Source organism: Musa acuminata, unplaced genomic scaffold (assembly GCF_036884655.1).
Source record: "Musa acuminata AAA Group cultivar baxijiao unplaced genomic scaffold, Cavendish_Baxijiao_AAA HiC_scaffold_606, whole genome shotgun sequence".
NCBI lineage: Eukaryota > Viridiplantae > Streptophyta > Magnoliopsida > Zingiberales > Musaceae > Musa > Musa acuminata.
This window is the reverse complement of record NW_027020845.1, coordinates 10,001-24,875: the sequence shown is the minus strand read 5'-3', so window position 1 is coordinate 24,875 and position 14,875 is coordinate 10,001. Positions and strand designations below refer to the sequence as shown.

General features: G+C 31.3%; 1 long non-coding RNA gene across 1 annotated transcript; it reads right to left on the bottom strand.

Moving 5' to 3' along the window:
* Positions 1-1,865: 1,865 nt before the first annotated feature.
* Positions 1,866-8,613, bottom strand: LOC135662279 (uncharacterized). The gene is made up of 2 exons (XR_010507683.1): positions 5,556-8,613; positions 1,866-5,509 (listed from the first exon to the last, which is right to left on the bottom strand). It is a non-coding gene; the product is annotated as an uncharacterized LOC135662279 (long non-coding RNA).
* Between the last annotated feature and the right edge of the window lie 6,262 nt (positions 8,614-14,875).

Below are 14,875 nucleotides of genomic sequence, written 5' to 3'. Positions count from 1 at the left end.
AGATTGATAAGGAGTTAGTCAATGATGTTCGAGCATGTACTTTTTTTGAGTGTTTATTTATTTTCTATCGGTCTCTATGGATTGATCACAAGTCGAAACATGGTTAGAGCACTTATGTGTCTTGAGCTTATACTAAATTCGGTTAATATTAATCTTGTAACATTTTCTGATATATTTGATAGTCGCCAATTAAAAGGAAACATTTTCTCAATCTTTATTATAGCTGTTGCAGCTGCTGAAGCAGCTATTGGTCTAGCTATTGTTTCGTCGATTCATCGAAACAGAAAATCAACTCGTATCAATCAATCGAATTTGTTGAATAATTAGTGATAATTATCATGATCATATATTGAATAATCAGTTATAATGATCATATAAATCAAGACACCACACAACATGATAAAGCATAAGAAAATATAAATGAAATTGGAATATTTTTCTATTTCTATTCTTTCACTTTCATATTCCATTAATGAAAAATAATTATATTCTTAATTTAATTGGTATTATAATTTTTTTATTTCGTTTTTTATTTGTTTATTTTATTTAATTTTAATGTATTTAAATTTTAATGTTTTTAATGTATTTTTAATGTATTATATAATAATATAAATGTATTATATAATAATATACTGCATAATATTATAAATATTATAATAAAATAATAAAAATAATATTATTAAATAATAATATGTTAATCATATTACGAAAATAAATTAAATTACTAATTTAGTTTTATTTTTATATATTCATATTTCATATTGAAAATATGAATATTGAAATATTGATTTGAATGATTGATCAATTTGTTTTGTCGGCCAATTTTTATTTACACATGTGACTCGTATGATCATGATTTTTGAAACGGAAATCAAAGTCTCTTGGCTTTTTCTCATGAACAGATTTAGAAATATATTGATTCTTAAAATTTTAATAAACCACTGCTTCGTCTGGTGTCTATAATATAAATACTAATTTTCTACCAGATTGAAAATTTTTGATGTTAAAATCTGGAATTTATAGATCCAATGTCACATTCAGTAAAAATTTATGATACATGTATAGGGTGTACTCAATGTGTACGAGCCTGCCCCACAGACGTATTGGAAATGATACCTTGGGACGGATGTAAAGCTAAGCAAATTGCTTCCGCACCAAGAACCGAGGACTGTGTGGGTTGTAAGAGATGTGAATCCGCCTGCCCCACGGATTTTTTGAGTGTCCGTGTTTATTTATCATATGAAACAACTCGCAGCATGGGTCTAGGTTATTGATACGTTACAAAAAAATCCACTTGAATCAATTGATTCCTCTTTACCGACAAAAGCCCGTACTCGAGAAAATATATTATTCTATTCCGAGCACGGGTTTTTCTGGTCAAACGTATCTTGTCTTTATCACGAGTTATTTTCCTTGGTTAACAATACTTGTTGTTTTGCCGATATCCGTCGGTTCTTCCATTTTCTTTCTTCCTCATAAAGGAAATAAGATGTTTAGGTGGTATGCTATATGTATATGCTCGTTGGAACTCCTTCTAACAACCTATGTTTTCTGTTATCATTTCCAATTGGACGATCCATTAACCCAATTGGAGGAAGATTTAAAATGGATAGATGTTTTTGATTTTCACTGGAGACTGGGAATCGATGGGCTTTCCATAGGACCTATTTTACTGACAGGATTTATCACCACTTTAGCTACCTTAGCGGCTTGGCCAGTTACTCGAAATTCGCGATTGTTCTATTTTCTCATGTTAGCAATGTACAGCGGTCAAATAGGATTATTTTCTTCTAGAGACCTTTTACTTTTTTTCATGCTGTGGGAGTTAGAATTAATTCCTGTTTATTTACTTTTATCCATGTAGGGGGGAAAGAAACGTCTCTACTCGGCCACAAAGTTTATTTTGTACACTGCGGGGGGCTCCATTTTTCTCTTAATAGGAGTTCTAGGTATGGGTTTATATGGCCCTAATGAACCCACATTAGATTTTTCAAAATTAACTAATCAATCATATCCTGTGGCATTGGAAATAATATTATATTTTGGATTCCTTATTGCTTATGCTGTCAAATCGCCGATTATACCCCTACATACGTGGTTACCAGATACCCATGGAGAAGCACATTACAGTACATGTATGCTTCTAGCTGGAATCTTATTAAAAATGGGCGCATATGGACTTATTCGGATCAATATGGAATTATTACCCCACGCTCATTCTATATTTTCTCCCTGGTTGGTAATAGTGGGAACGATTCAAATAATCTATGCAGCTTCAACCTCTCTCGGTCAACGGAATTTAAAAAAAAGAATAGCCTATTCCTCTGTATCTCACATGGGTTTCACAATTATAGGAATTGGTTCTATAACCGGAATGGGACTCAACGGTGCCATTTTACAAATACTCTCTCATGGATTTATTGGTGCTGCGCTTTTTTTCTTGGCAGGAACGAGTTGTGATAGAATACGTCTTGTTTATCTCGACGAAATGGGGGGGGTATCGATCCCAATGCCAAAACTATTTACCATGTTCAGTAGTTTTTCGATGGCTTCTCTTGCATTGCCAGGAATGAGTGGTTTTGTTGCGGAATTATTAGTATTTTTTGGAATAATTACTAGTCCAAAATACCTTTTAATGCCAAAAATGCTAATTACTTTTGTAATGGCAATTGGAATGATATTAACTCCTATTTATTTATTATCTATGTTACGTCAGATGTTCTATGGATACAAGCTATTCAATGTTCCAAACTCTAATTTTGCGGATTCTGGACCACGAGAACTATTTGTTTCAATCTGTATCTTTCTACCCGTAATAGGTATTGGTATTTATCCGGATTTCGTTCTCTCGCTATCAGTTGACAGGGTGCAAGCTATCCTATCTAATTACTTTCATCGATAGTCTTTCATTAATAATACGGAAATATAATTTTTGTCTTTGATTTTAAGATTTTTAAAATCGTTCGCTGTACAATGCAAAAGAATAAAGTGAATTAGAATTGTAATGAGATGCATTTTGAGTTTTTGAGAACCGTTTTGAATAAGGAATGATTCAAACGGTTCTCAAAAACTCGCACAAACAAGAAGCTTTTTATATATATATGGGATGATGTTCTTATGTATTCTTTATGTAGTTTATTCAATTATTTATCTGTGTAGTTTATTCAAGTAGATGTTAATGTGAATGAACCATAACTATGTAGACCTATTCCTAATAGATTGATTCCAAAATAACATACCCAAATTATAAGAAATCCTATAGAAGCCACAAGTGCCGAATTCATACTTTGCAAACTTTGATTTGTTCTACTTCTAATATGTATTCTAGTTCTAGTATGTAAATAAATCGCGAATATGGTCCAAGTAATAAAAGCCCAAGTTTCTTTGGGGTCCCAATTCCAATAAGATCCCCATGCCTCATTAGCCCATACTGCTCCACAAAGAATGCCTATGGTTAAAAAGGTAAATCCTAAACTAATGACACGATAACTCCAATAATCCAAACGTTGAGTCAATTGATATTTATAATAATTTCGAAATGAAAGAAAAGAAGTGTTTTTAAAAACACTTCTTTTTTCATTCAAATATTGAATCTCACCAAAGAAAAATGGTTTAATTAAGAAATTATTACCTTTACAAAAAATATCGATGTTTTTTCGAAATGTAATGACTAGAAGAGCGACTGATAATAGTGATCCGCATAAAAGAGCTGCATAGCTTAATAACATCATACTTACGTGCATCATTAACCACTGAGATTGTAGAGCAGGTACTAATATTGCGGATTGATGCATTTCAGTTAAAAAACCCGACGTGGCAAAGCCTTGTGTAAAAATGGTACTTGGTGCGGTTATTGTGCTTAAATCATTTTTATGGTTCCCCATCTTGGAAATCATATGAATAATGGAGAAACTGCACGAAAGGAAGATTAATGACTCGTATAAATTACTTAACGGAAAATGTCCTGAAGAAATCCAACGAGAAACTAATAATCCTGTTATAGAGAAAAAAGTGGCTATCATCCCTTTTTCCAATGAATCACGCAATCCTACGATTTCGCGGACTAATAAGATCATTAAATGAATCGTAATCACAATTGAAATTATCGAAAAAGAGATATGAGTTAATATATGTTCTAAAGTTGTAAATATCATAAAAAGGGGTCCCATTAGAGAATTTAAATCGAGAATTGAATACATTATAGGATCCATTGTGTCTCTTTTAGAGGATTTATTTTCTAGGATTTCAAGGATGCCGCCACTCGGACTCGAACCGAGATGCTCTAGCACTGCTTCCTAAGAGCAGCGTGTCTACCAATTTCACCATGGCGGCTTACTTGAAATAATAATAGTCAATTCATGTTGAATCGTCGAGAATCAAGGATTCAATATAGTTTAGTAAACATTAGAATCGATAAATCAAAATTCATTTAAATTCCTATTTGAATCTCTATTCAAAAAAAGAATCTTTAGTTGGGATCATTGTAAGTTTAGTTTTAATAATAAAGTAAGTTTAGTTTTAGTAAGTTTAGTTTTAATAATAAACTTTCGCGTACTAGAAACTAAGTTCTTCCAAAACAGTTAGAACTCAATAGTTTTGTTGTCTGTCGAGGTATAGAACTAAGAATTGTTCATTTTCTATTTTTTGATTCGTTTTTTATTTATCCGATTTGATTTCATAGATTCAAACAAAATGAAAAAAAAAATATTTTTTTTTTCAATGAAGAAGATTAAATAACCAGGATTTCATATGTATAACAATTTCATCACTAAATCAAAAGAATTTGAAATTTTCTAACGATTTCGACACCTTAGTATCATTCCTTAGTATCATTAGAGTATTAATACTCTTCATATTATATATAATGGTCTCTTCATTATATATATAATGCATAATGGTAAGATTTACCAAACTAATTAGGTTTTTGTTAGGCATATAAGAAACAAAAGAATTTTCATTTCTATCGTAATCATACTCTACTTTTCACAATAGAAAAATATTTTTCTATTGTGAAAAAAGTAGATAGAAAAAATATTCAGAATTCGATATACATACCTTTATTCTACATACCACATCTACATACTACAACAGCTAGTTCTAACTCATATTGATATTGAGGAGTTCAATACATTAATTAATGTGAATCGTTCATCTTAAAAAATTCGAAGTTCTTCGGGTATGTCAATTCCGATTATTCCAAGACTTTATTATTTGTTTGTTGCACAAAAAAACTTTTTGAACGTCCGGTGGAAACCGATTTCGCTAAGGAAAAAGCCTTTACTGCAGCTAAAAATCCTTTTTTTTTCCAAATATTTTTACGAATACGTTTTTTTGACATAGAAGTACGCTTTTTGGGAACTGCCATTCAAAAAGGGTTACCAGTTTTTATCGTTGTATGTGAAAGACATGTATTGTTTTGTTCAAAATAGATTGTTCCTTTTAGTCATTATCTATACTTATTCCCTGGTAGAATAGTTTTAAAAAAAGCATTTTCGAATATGTTTAAAACCTATTAAAAAATATATTTAAAACCTATTAAAAAATATATTTAAAACCTGTTTGAAAATATATTTTAAACCTATTAAAACATATAATTTTATTAAAACATAATTAGAATCAAGTACTCCTTTTGGTATAACTCTTTTTTCTTATTATACTATATAATATGGCTATAAATTACCAGAATAGAATATTCTACTAAGACTAGACTAGAATAGTAGAATTATTAAAGATTTCATTTTGTTTTCTTATGGAACATACATATCAATATGCATGGATAATACCTTTTCTTCCACTTCCAGTTACTGTGTCAATAGGATTTGGACTTCTACTGATTCCGACAGCAACAAAAAATATTCGTCGTATATGGGCTTTTCCTAGTGTTTTACTGTTAAGTATAGTTATGGGGTTTTCAGCCAATTTATCTATTCAACAAATACATGGAAGTTCTATCTATCAATATCTATGGTCTTGGACCATCAATAATGATTTTTCCTTAGAGTTCGGATATTTGATCGACCCACTTAGTTCTATTATGTCAATACTAATTACTACTGTTGGAATCTTGGTTCTTATTTATAGTGACAATTATATGTCTCATGATCAAGGATATCTGAGATTTTTTGCTTATATGAGTTTTTTCAATGCTTCCATGTTGGGATTAGTTACCAGTTCCAATTTGATACAAATTTATATTTTTTGGGAACTGGTGGGGATGTGTTCCTATTTATTAATAGGATTTTGGTTCACACGACCGACTGCAGCAAGTGCTTGTCAAAAAGCTTTTGTAACTAACCGTGTAGGGGATTTTGGTTTATTATTAGGAATTTTAGGTTTTTATTGGATAACAGGTAGTTTCGAATTTCGGGATTTGTTCGAAATAACTAATAACTTGATCCATAATAATGGTGTCAGTTCTTTATTTGCTACTTTGTGTGCCTCTTTATTATTCATTGGTGCAGTTGCTAAATCCGCACAATTCCCCCTTCACGTATGGTTACCCGATGCCATGGAAGGACCCACTCCCATCTCGGCTCTTATACACGCTGCTACTATGGTAGCAGCAGGAATTTTTCTTGTAGCTCGACTTCTTCCTATTTTCATAGCTATACCTTACATAATGAATTTCATATCTTTAATAGGTGTAATAACAGTACTACTAGGAGCTACTTTGGCTCTTGCTCAAAGAGATATAAAAAGAAGTTTAGCCTATTCTACAATGTCTCAATTGGGTTATATTATGTTAGCTCTAGGTATAGGTTCTTATCGAGCTGCTTTATTCCATTTGATTACCCATGCCTATTCTAAAGCTTTATTGTTTTTGGGATCCGGATCCATTATTCATTCAATGGAACCTATTGTTGGATATTCGCCAGAAAAAAGTCAGAATATGGCTCTTATGGGTGGTTTAAGAAGATATGTTCCAATTACAAGAACTACTTTTTTATTGGGTACACTTTCTATTTGCGGTATTCCACCTCTTGCTTGTTTTTGGTCCAAAGATGAAATTCTTAATGATAGTTGGTTGTATTCACCAATTTTCGCAATAATAGCTTGTTTCACAGCAGGATTGACTGCATTTTATATGTTTCGGGTGTATTTACTTACCTTTGATGGACATTTGCGCGTTCATTTTCAAGATTACAGTAGCACAAAAAATAGTTCGTCCTATTCAATATCTCTATGGGGAAAGGAGGTAGCCAAAGCAGTCAATAGAAATTTACCTTTATCAACAATGAATAATAGGGTCTTCTTTTTTTCAAAGGATATGTATAAAATTGATAATAATCTAAAAAAATGCATACGATACTTTAATACTTCTTTCGAAAAAAAGTACACTTCTATGTACCCTCGCGAAGTGGACAATACTATGCTATTTCCTCTGCTTATATTGGTATTATTTACTTTGTTTGTTGGATCAATAGGAATTCATTTTGATCAAGGAGTAATAGATTTGGATATATTATCCAAATGGTTAACTCCACTCACAAACCTTTTCCATCCAAATTCGAGTTATTCTGTGGATTGGTATGAATTTTTTACAAATGCAATTTTTTCAGTAAGTATAGCTATTTCCGGACTATTCATAGCATATATCTTATATGGGTCTGCTTATTCGTTTTTCCGGAATTTGAACTTTATCAATGCATTTGTAAAAGGTGGTCCTAAAAGGATTCTCTTGGACCAAATAAAAAATGGGATATACAATTGGTCATATAATCGTGGTTACATAGATATTTTTTTATACTAAGGTTTTTACCATGGGTATAAGGGGATTAACCGAACTAACTCAGTTTTTTGATAGATATATAATTGATGGAATTACAAATGGGGTTGGCATTGCAAGTTTTTTTATAGGGGAAGGAATCAAATCCATGGGAGGTGGACGAATCTCTTCTTATCTATTCTTTTATTTATTTTATGCATCAATATCTTTATTCATTTTTTTATTTTTTTTTATAAATTTATATTTTATAAATTTATAAATATAAACCAACTTAAAGTCCCTATTTTTATTCGTTTTATAAATTGTAGAAATATCTCTTTTTTTGATACCTTACATTATCTCTATTACTAATCCTTTGTGCACTTTGGTGTTCCTAACCGTCCACTGATTTTTGATTGATCTACGGCATGGTAATAAATACAAGACAGTAATGAAAACTCCATACAGTTGATCTTTTACACCCGCTCCAAGATATGATGACTAATGAAAGAATCTTAATCTTGGGGTAAACAGTTTACACTGCTTATGTTTACTTCAACTTTATTCTTGTACATATGAAATGAGATTTTATCTTCTTACTGCAAACTTCTAAGTTGTTTTGTTTCACTCATATAACTATCTGGTTTAACTCATTGACCCGAATGATGAATAAAAAATAAAATACCTATTCAATACATTACATTCAACTTCTTTCCTTTACTTCTAGGAAAGAAGTATAAAGTTCATGTTCAACGAATCACACGTAGAGATATTGATAACACACATAGAGTTAATGGTATTTCATAACTAATAGATTGAGCAGCAGCTCGTAGACCACCTGAAAAGGAATATTTATTATTCGATCCGTATCCTGACATAAGAAGCCCAATAGGAGCAATACTTGAAATGGCGACCCATAAAAAAACACCTATACTGAGATCGGCTAAAATGAGGCGATACCCAAAAGGAATTACTAAATAACTTAGTAGAATTGATATGACCACTATAGACGGTCCAATACTAAACAAACGAACATCTCCTCTAGATGGGAGAAGGTCTTCTTTAAAAAGTAGTTTAGTTCCATCTGCTAGAGCTTGAAGAATTCCCAAGGGGCCGGCATATTCAGGCCCAATACGTTGTTGTATCGCTGCAGATATTTCTCTTTCTAACCACACAATTACTAGTACCCCTATTGTAATTCCCAATATAAGGGTCAAAATGGGTACAAAGATCCATATGAGTCCATATACTTCTTTTAAGGATTCCGATATAGAAAAAGAATTGATAGTTTGTACTTCTGTCGTATCAATTATCATTTCAACGATCAACCTCTCCCATAATGATATCTATACTACCTAGTATCGTCATGATATCAGCCAATTTCATTCTTTTAACTAGCTGAGGAAGAATTTGCAAATTTATGAAGCCGGGTGGACGAATTTTCCATCTCCAAGGGAAAACACTATTATCTCCTATCAAATAAATTCCTAATTCCCCTTTTGGGGCTTCTACTCTCACGTAAAGTTCTTGTTTCGACAATTCAAAATTGGGTGAAGGTTTTTTACTAATAAATCTATATTCAAAATCATTCCATTCGGAATTTTTTGCTCTATCAAAGCGTCGGACTTCTAAATTCTCATAGGGTCCTCCAGGAATTCCTTCTAGAGCCTGTTGAATTATTTTTATAGATTCCCTCATTTCACCGATTCGTACTAAATAACGAGCTAACGAATCTCCTTCTTTTTGCCATTGGACTTCCCAATCGAATTCATTGTAACACTCATAATTATCAATTTTACGAAGATCCCATTGTGTTCCAGAAGCTCGTAACATCGGTCCTGATAAACCCCAATTTATTGCTTCCTCTCCACCAATAATGCCCACTCCTTCGACTCGCTCCAAAAAAATGGGATTTCGCGTAATGAGTTTTTGATATTCAACAATTCCTGTTAAAAAATAATCGCAAAAATCCAAACATTTATCTATCCAGCCATAAGGTAGATCGGCAGCTACTCCTCCGATGCGGAAATAATTATGCATCATTCGCATACCTGTGGCGGCTTCGAATAAATCATATATCAATTCTCTCTCTCTGAAAATATAGAAAAAGGGAGTCTGCGCGCCGATATCCGCCATAAAAGGCCCAAGCCATAACAAATGAGAAGCTATACGGCTCAGCTCCAGCATAATTACTCTGATATAGCTAGCCCTTTTAGGTACTTGAACATTTTCCAGTTGTTCTGGTGCATTTACCGTTATTGCCTCTGTGAACATAGTAGCTAAATAATCCCAACGTGTTACATAAGGCAGATATTGTATAATTGTTCGGTTTTCCGCTATTTTTTCCATCCCTCTGTGTAAATAGCCCAATATGGGTTCACAGTCAATAACATCTTCACCATCGAGAGTAACGATCAGTCGAAGAACACCATGCATTGATGGGTGGTGAGGACCCATATTAACTATCATGAAATCTTTTTTTGTAGCCGGTACAGTCATATCTTTTCTTCCTTAATTCATTATTTCATGAATTCCTCAAAAAAGTAGGAGGTTCATCAAAATAAAAAATCTAATAACTACTATACTAATTCAAACGATTTAATTAACGATTTTTTGGCTCCCGAATATCCAACTGGTCAATTAATTTCTTATAACGCGCTCTATTTTTCTTTGACAAATAAGCCAGCAGACGTTGACGTTTTCTCAGAATTTTTTGTAGACCTCTTTGTGATAAAAAATCTCTTTTGTGCAATTCCAAATGTGAAGTAAGTCTTCGTATCTTATTGGTGAAACTTAATACTTGAAATTCAACAGAACCCCTGTTTTCTTCTTTTTCTTCTTGTGGAAGAAGTGAAATGAATGAATTTTTGACCATAAAACTTTTTTTATCTTTTTCTTTTCTTTCTTTTCCATGCCATGGATTTTACCGATCAGGAAAAATAAAATAATAATTATTATATTATGTCAATTTTTTTTAATCTAGTACACGCAAAAATTTAGATTTATCCGTTTCTATCTAAATCAAATTTTCCATTTGATTTAGATAGAAAAGAAAAGGATAATATATTTCTGCATTTACGAAAGAGAATGATTTCTTTGCACCTAAAAAGATTCTGTAGATTTCTTTCTAGATTCAATTGAATTGATACACAAGTAAATACGTATCATGTACCAGAACGTAACACACCATATGCGTACATCTTTCGGTTTTTATTTACTGAAAACGGCATGTGATATATAGGAAATATACTATTAAATAATTCTGAATCGTGGATACATACGTATCCTTGACATACTGAAACGACTACCATTATTGGTATCAAACCAATAGCGATTCATACAAGCTAAATCTTCTAATCGGTAATTGGGCCAAAGAAACAATTTGCATTTAATTAATTTATTTAAATCCGTATTAAGACGTTTGTCCTCATTCAAAAATTGTTCAGAGTTTCTTATGTTGTTTTCGTTGCAAAATACTGGATTTCTATTCACAATATCCCGATTATGAGAGTTGAAACAAATTAGAATTCTCAATTCTCTACGACGTCTAGGAGATAGAATATTTTCAGGAACAAAGAAATTATAATGATCTTGATCCCCATTCACAAATATATTGCCATGTCGTCCAGTGGATTTTTTCAAATTATTCTTATCAACATATCTTTTCTTTATGTATTTTCTATTAATTTGGTGTTTACTCTTATCGATCAATGAAATACTTATGGTTTGATATATAATGAATTTTCCATCCCTTCTTAAAGATAGACGAATTGGTTCGATAATTAATATTCCCCTTTTTATTAATTCTGTAAGAGCTAGATCTTTCTGAATCAGCATTACATCCAGATGCATCTCTCCTCTTTGAATCGAGGATATAGCAATTTCCCTTGGATTTATCAATCTAAGTAGGAGACAATATATCCTAACATTATTAATAATTTTTTGATTCAAGGGGTCATCCCATCTTAATTGAAAAATAAAATATTTTTTCAGGAACAAATCTAGTTCTCCTTCCTTATTTTTCTTGGATTGTTTTTTTTTTTTTTTACCTTTTTTAATGTTTGATCTCGTGCAATCCTCTTCAAGATATTCCTTTTGGTTTTGTTTTTGTGGATCTGATACAAGATTTGATTGACCCTCTTTTTCTTGGTTGGAATTTTGAAATTCTATTTTAACGGAATCTTTGATGTTTTGATTTTGACTAATATTTTTTTTATTTTGATTTTGACTAATATTTTTTTTATTTTGATTTTGACTAATATTTTTTTTATTTTGATTTTGACTAATATTTTTTTTATTTTGATTTTGACTAATATTTTTTTTATTTTGATTTTGACTAATATTTTTTTTATTTTGATTTTGACTAATATTTTTTTTATTTTGATTTTGACTAATATTTTTTTCATTTTGATTTTGACTAATATTTTTTTCATTTTGATTTTGACTAATATCATTTTCATAATAAATATTAGAAAGAAGTAATTTGATTGGTATGATCCACGGTTTATATGCATCAAAAGGTAACACAAATTCTGGGAAGAACCAAGGTTCTAGATTTGATATGGTAGAATAATTTCGATTCATTCCCATCCAATCAAAAATTTTTTTTTGATGAGTCTTAGTCTTAGTATTTTTATTAGTATTTTTATAAATTTCGGTACCGATATACATATCGGTCCAGTCCTCAATATCACTATTGTTCTCAATATCACTATTGTTCTCAATATCACTATTGTTCTCAATATCACTATTGTTTCTAAGGCAAAAATGAAGAATTCTATAATCCAAATATTTTCTATCCAGATTTTTATGGGTATCAATAAAATATCCTTTTTTTAGGTAATCATCAATAGTCATATTTAGCAATACATAAAACGATTCGGGTTTCAGTGTGTATGAGTCCTTACTATCCCCATAATTTATATATTCATGTGATAAAAGATCATATCTGTAGTGTTTTTTAAATTTTTCTTTTTGACTCATCGATAAATCCACTGCACAAAAATTTTCATTCATGTAATGAATTAATCGGTCTTTTTCTTTTTTATATGAATACAATTTCATTGATTCTTTATTTTGAATAGTACAACGTTGATTGACTCTATTTCGCCATTTTTTCGGTACTAATCGAGACCATTTGCTCCGAGAAAAATTATATTGATAATGACCCTTTAACCAGTTTTTCCATTTATTCATTCCAGACTTATTAATTTTCTTATGCCTTGATTTGGAATCAAACCTTGATTTGGAATCAAATATTCCTCGTGTCATACAATAATACTTTATCTTGTCTTTAATAAAAGGATAGGTCCCGTGATCGTGATATTGAAGTACAGATCTCAGGTGATGGTTGTTAAATAATTGGGTTTGTGACAATTTGTAAAATACATATGCTTGGGACAAGGAAGATAAGTCGTGATAAGTGTTTAAATCATTTCTAATATTAGGATTAGAAAAGGACTTTTTTATAGTCGAAATAAAGTTCATTGTATCTTGATCTGTTTCATCAATTCCTTCTTGATTTCTTTCATCGTTGTAAATGGATTCATTGATAATTGTTTTTTTTAAAAGTTGTGCATTAACCTTAGAAATGGTAACCATACATTGCAAGATATCTATGTATATTTTTTCAATGAAAGATTTCATAAAATAATGTGATTTGCGTATTAATCGGGTATTTTTTCTTTGAAGTATCTGCCAAATATGTTTTTGTAATTCCGGTCTTTTATCATGATAGGCTAGAACTATTTTCTTCTTGTCTTTTGTGATTCCTTCTATTTGATTCCTTATTGTGATTGTCTTATCAGCAAGATCTTTCATTTTTTTTTCTATGAGTAAATAATTTGTCCAATTCATAGATCGAATTTGAATGGTCGATTCGTGAATAATCTGATTATTTTTTTTTGAATCTTTTGCATTTTCATTTGGTTCATGTACTTTTCCCTTCCTCAATTCAAATAAAGAAATTTGGTTCACTTTTTCAAGTTTCTTCATTATTCGTTTTAGAACTAGAACTGTTCGTTTTAGAACTAGAACTATTCGTTTTAGAACTAGAACTATTCGTTTTAGAACTCGTTTTAGAACTCGTTTTAGAACTAGAACTATTTTGATGACCCATCTCTTTTTTTTCTTTTGAAACTTTTAGAGAGTTCTTTTTTACTTTTCTAATTTTTTTTTTGAGTTCCTTATATATGGGTTCAAAAAAAGAAGGTTGCTTTCGGGGAGAACCAAAAGGGAGTTCCGTTTCCATTCCCCAAACTGTTAAAAAACAAAAATTTTCTTTTTTTCCTTTTTTTTTCATTGGATCTCCATGATGAGATCGTATTTTAGATCTTCGCCAAGGTTTTAAACGAAAAGGAAATAAAATCTTTATCTGAATACCATCTGTTAACCAATCTTGGGGAAATTCTGTTTCTGATAATGGAACACCATTATAGGTGCATTTAACATGTATTTCTCTATTCCATTCCTTCAAATCCTCATACCACTCGGGGAATTGGAATAATAACATACGTCCAATATTTTTAGCTATTATCAATGAAGGCAATACAATGTTTTTTCTAAAAAAAGATTGGGTTATCAGCATCAAACCTCTTATTGCTTGAGCAAATATAATGCTATCCCAAATTTCTGATATTGTTATCCGTTCATCTTCCTCTTTTTTTTTTTTCTCCTCGTCTTTTTTTTTCCCAGTGTTTGTCTCTTCCTCTTCCTCCTCAAAGTCGGAAGTTTCGGATTCTGGGTTTCCCCCCACGGAATTCCTAAAAATAAGATTAATTATTCGATATCTATATCTATCAAAAAAAGAAAAAAAAAAGACTTTGTCTATTCGATCCAAAAAAAGCGGGGAATGAACATTTGTTTGAAATATTTCCCAAATAACTGTTTTACGTCTTTGAGCACGCATGGATCCTTGGATTATACCCCGATTAAAATCTGGTTGTTGCGAATAACGTATCAAAGCCACCTCTTCTGCTTCTGCTTCTGCTTCTGCTTCTGCTTCTGCTTGATCAATATTATCAGTATCGGTATCCAGATTTTTATCAGTATAGATCACCACCCGTTTCGCTTTTCTTGAACAAATTTCATAATCTTCCTTCTGTTCTTCTCCATTTTCTTGATCCAGTCCTTCTAATTCATCGGTCAATTTGTATGACCATCGAGGAACCT